Genomic DNA, 5,175 nt, shown 5'->3' with positions numbered 1-5,175 from the left:
GCCTCCCTCCAGCCAGGCCTCCAGAGTGGTCCCGACGTGGCCTCCCTCCAGCCAGGCCTCCAGAGTGGTCCCGCCTGGCCTCCCTCCAGCCAGGCCTCCAGAGTGGTCCCGGTGGCCTCCCTCCAGCCAGGCCTCCAGAGTGGTCCCGACGTGGCCTCCCTCCAGCCAGGCCTCCAGAGTGGTCCCGACGTGGCCTCCCTCCAGCCAGGCCTCCAGAGTGGTCCCGACGTGGCCTCCCTCCAGCCAGGCCTCCAGAGTGGTCCCGACGTGGCCTCCCTCCAGCCAGGCCTCCAGAGTGGTCCACACGTGGCCTGAGTTCAACGATTTTTCCCTCAAAATGTACTTTAATGGGAGATTGTTTAGATATTTTCTAACATTTTTTGTAGCAGCTTTTGCCATGACACGGGACTGTAGTGTTTCCATTGAAAATGCATGCAAATACTCTTTGAATCCCAAGAGGAGCACTTCTTGGTATAAAAACAATGAGTCACTGTTTTTTGAATATATTTTTCAAGATCAGTTTTGATTTTATGATTTGTTGAGGATTCAGATGCTCTTGCATATTTACACACTTATGATCATCATAAGGATTACCCAAACAAACAGTACAGGTGTTTTTTTAGATTCCCCCAACTGTAAACAACTACAAATAAAATAACTCAAAGTCTAGGATTAACATTGTTTGGTTTTATTTGTTCAAATTGCATAGTTCATCAATGCTCTCGTAGACTTCAAATCTGTACTGGATACCATTCTCCTCCTGTAGCTCGGGCGGCACTCCTGGAAACCTGAAGGAGAGGCAACAGTTACTCTACGTTTCACCTGGTGGTACATGCATGTGTAAAGCCGCCTTCACATGATACGCGACTTGCCCTTTGACTCACCACAAAGCAGGGCGCAGGCAGTACAACACCTCAAGTCTCCTTCCTACTGTATGTTTACCTCACCTGCTGCTTTATACAGTTGTTGACAGAAATGGTTCAAAGTTTAAATAATTTGATCTGAGCCCAGTGCTCGCCGACAATTTGGAGCGTGTGTGACGCCAAGGGCAGCGCCTTCGCCTAGTAGGGCAGCGCCTTCGCCTAGTAGGGCAGCGCCTTCGCCTAGTAGGGCAGCGCCTTCGCCTAGTAGGGCAGCGCCTTCGCCTAGTAGGGCAGCGCCTTCGCCTAGTAGGGCAGCGCCTTCGCCTAATAGGGCAGCGCCTTCGCCTAGTAGGGCAGCGCCTTCGCCTAATAGGGCAGCGCCTTCGCCTAATAGGGCAGCGCCTTCGCCTAGTAGGGCAGCGCCTTCGCCTAGTAGGGCAGCGCCTTCGCCTAGTAGGGCAGCGCCTTCGCCTAGTAGGGCAGCGCCTTCGCCTAGTAGGGCAGCGCCTTCGCCTAATAGGGCAGCGCCTTCGCCTAGTAGGGCAGCGCCTTCGCCTATAGGGCAGCGCCTTCGCCTAATAGGGCAGCGCCTTCGCCTAGTAGGGCAGCGCCTTCGCCTAGTAGGGCAGCGCCTTCGGAGCTCATCGGAGATGGACTGACAGCGTGGAGAAGTGTGCTGTGGTCTGATGAGTCCACATTCCTAATTGTTTTTCATGGACGTCGTGTCCTCCGGGGTAAAGAGGAAAAGGACCATCCAGATTGTTATCAGCGCAAAGTTCAGAAGCCAGCATCTGTGATGTATGGGCGGGTGTTAGTGCCCATGGCAACTTGTACATCTGTGAAGGCACCATTAACGCTGAAAGGTCCATACACGTTTTCAGGGACGTCCCTGCTTATTTCAGCAAGACAATGCCAAGAGAAAGAGTGGGGGTACCAGACCGGCCGGCCTGCCCTCCAGACCTGTCTCCATTCAGTGTGGGGCGCATTATGAAGCCCAAAATACAACAACGGAGACCCTGGGCTGTTGAGCCACTGAAGTCATACATCAAGCAAGAATGGGAAAGAATTCCACCAACAAATCTCCAACAGTTAGTGTCCAGAGTTCCAAACACGTAGGAGTGGTGCTAGAAGGAGGGCGATGTGACCCGGTGGTAAACACGCCCCGTCCCAGCAGGCAACACACACGATGAAACGTGATGGTGAAACCACGCTCGCATCTGTAAAACCTACAGAAATGCAAAACCGTGTCAGTTTAGACGGAATTCTTCCGTTTACCACATCATCTAAGAGAACACCTTTCAGAGCATGTAAGGGAACATATTCGAGGGGTGATCAATAACGTATCCATAGTTAATTACTTTTCCATGTCATGTTGTTTGTGTGCACTCAGGAGTATCAAACGGGCGTTTCATCATTTTAAGATCGGCTTTTATCAATGTTTGCAAATTAACTCTTCATATGTGATACATGAGGTCCTCTTTTTGATTCATGGTTCACGTATTTCTCTCCATTCTTCTTTCTGCTAACGTGTCACTGTTTCTCATCTCTCCCGTTGTCGTGCGTACGCATGGTCAGAGTGTCCGTGGAGGACCGCACATCCTCCCGTCAAGTCTGCTCTGTATAAATCGCAAAGATTGCTTAGAAATTGGCGTACGCCGTCTTTTGAGCGGACGCCACGTTTATAAATGAGGCCCCTGGTCTTTAGAGTGTACTCAATCGAATATAGGTATTTCAGCAGTCAAGCTGTCAGATGTAAAGTAACTAAGTACATTTACTCAAGTACTGTATTGTACAATTCTGAGGCACTTTGTACTTCTACCAAACTACAGTTCAGAGGTAAACTGTGTACTTTTCCTCCACTGCATGTATTTAATACCTTTAGTGACTTCACAGATCTGGATGAATGATGTGAAATATAACCAAGTGTTGAATCAGACTTTAGTTCCACCTGGAGTAAATCCACCAGCTACCCTGCAGTCTACAAAGTCTTCAGACTAGCTGCACCTTCACCAGCTTTGAGAACACTTTCATGATCAATCATTATAAAACATATCATATTATTATTCTGAAATGGACCAATCTGCACAACGACTACTTTTACTGTCGCTACTTTCACTATATTTTGATGATAATACTTTTCTACTTTCACTTGAGTAACATTTTGAATGCAGGACTTTTACTCATAACAGAGTATTCCTACACTCTGGTACTTCTACTTTTACTCAAGTACAAGACCTGAGTACTTCTACTTTTACTCAAGTACAAGATCTGAGTACTTCTACTTTAATTCAAGTACAACATTTGAGTACTTCTACTTTTACTCAAGTACAAGATCTGAGTACTTCTACTTTTACTCAAGTACAAGATCTGAGTACTTCTACTTTAATTCAAGTACAACATTTGAGTACTTCTACTTTTACTGAAGTACAACATCTGAGTACTTCTACTTTTACTCAAGTACAACATCTGAGTACTTCTACTAAGTACAACATTTGAGTACTTCTACTTTTGCTCAAGTACAACATCTGGCCTCATACCTCCACCTCTGGCTCTGGCGGTCAGTGACAAGCCTTTTGTTCCAAGGTCTTATTGTCATATGCACATACGCTACAGTGTAGCAATGGCAATGTTATGACCAGAGCTCCTCAAACGATGCAAAAATAGAATACAAATAAAAAAATAGTGCATGAAGTCTATATACACGTAAATAGAATATGATTTATACAAGAACAGAATGTAAAATTAAATATTGTAAAGCAAGGTGAAATGAAATAAGACCCATCTCAAGGGATGTTACTGGAAAAGATACACTTGGGCTTGATACCATGATTTGTTACATGCGTTTGAAAAGCTGCTGGGCACATGACGCTTTACATTGTGAACTAGTCAGTTCAACATCAACACATCTAAATGCATCTTGAATGAGTAAACCTGAATCTTACTGTGGCAGTAGACGATATCTGTCCAGACTGATTTCAGGGAGGAAGGTGTCACACTCGAACTGCTTCATGATCCGCGTGACGAACAGTCTCCTGGTCCCTGGGAACTGCATCAGCTCCTGGGTAACCCATAGCAACGAACACATCATTACAGAAAGACGAAGACTGTGTGTACACAAGTGTTTGAAAGTTAGGCTCATCCTAAAGATGTTAACCATGACCGTTATTCATAGCTGTAACCAGTATAATAATAATAATAACTACAACACCGCTACATGGGATCTTTATAGCGCGTTTCCTTATGCTCAAAGACGCAATACAAGTTACAATGTGAACCCTTTGGATTCTCCACACATAGCGTCTGTGAAGGAAATATTTTTGTTTATGTGTTTGTACCAAAAAGCATTTTGTGTTTCACATAGGTCTGCTATAACTTAGAGCAGGGGTTTAAGAGGTTAAAGGTTAAAGGGTTAAAGGTTCCGCTTTCCTGTTGGGGGACTGTGACTAACTGCCAGAGGACTTTAACAGACTGTCTTTGTCTCTGAATCCAGGTTCTTGTGATTATCGATCAGAAGACGCGCGAAATAGAGGCTCCTCCTTGATTATCTGTGTAGATTTGCGCTGTGTTTCTGTGTAATCTTCAGTGTTGGCTGGGGAATCACATGATGAAGTCGTGTGAGAACCCTGCCAATGCTCCCGGCCGGTGGCTCTCAATAAACTCAGGTGTTTGATATAAAGCGGACTCCAGCCTCCATTCCTTCCATCTACATTGCTGAAAAGAAAATCTCTCTCACAGCGTCGTGTTCCTTCCAAAACAACTCAACTTTGGTTTCATCCGTCCACAGAATATGTTGCCAGTCGTGCTGTGGAACATCCAGGTGCTCTTTTGCAAACTTCAAACGTGCAGCAATGTTTTCTCTGGACAGCAGTGGCTTCCTCCGTGGTGTCCTCCCAGGAACTCTATTCTTGTTCAGTGTTGTACGTATCGTAGATTCGTCAACAGAGATGTTGGCATGTGCCAGAGATTTCTTTAAGCCTCTAGCTGACTCTCTAGGACTCTTCTTCACCTCATTGAGCATTCTGCGCTGTGCTCTTGCAGTCATCTTTACAGGACGGCCACTCCTAGGGAGAGTAGCAACAGTGCTGACCTTTCTCCATGTATAGACACTGTGTCTCACCGTGGCCTGATGAACATCAAGGCTTCAGATACTTCTGGAACCCTTTCCAGCTTTATGCAAGTCAGCAGTTCTTAATGGTAGGTCTTCTGAGAGCTCTTCTGAGCGAGGCATGGTTCACATCTGGCAGCTTCTTAAGAATAGCAAATTCAAAACTGGTGTATTTTTTATAGGGCAGGGCAGCTTTAACCAACACCT

The 5,175-nt window shown here is 46.0% G+C and overlaps 1 long non-coding RNA gene across 1 annotated transcript; it reads right to left on the bottom strand.

The window, feature by feature from the left end:
- Positions 1-672: 672 nt before the first annotated feature.
- LOC117460193 (uncharacterized) lies at positions 673-4,176 on the bottom strand. The gene is made up of 2 exons (XR_011644511.1): positions 3,806-4,176; positions 673-788 (listed from the first exon to the last, which is right to left on the bottom strand). It is a non-coding gene; the product is annotated as an uncharacterized lncRNA (long non-coding RNA).
- Positions 4,177-5,175: the final 999 nt, after the last annotated feature.

This window comes from Pseudochaenichthys georgianus, chromosome 15 (assembly GCF_902827115.2).
Source record: "Pseudochaenichthys georgianus chromosome 15, fPseGeo1.2, whole genome shotgun sequence".
Lineage (NCBI taxonomy): Eukaryota > Metazoa > Chordata > Actinopteri > Perciformes > Channichthyidae > Pseudochaenichthys > Pseudochaenichthys georgianus.
This window is presented reverse-complemented; position numbering and strand designations above follow the sequence as displayed.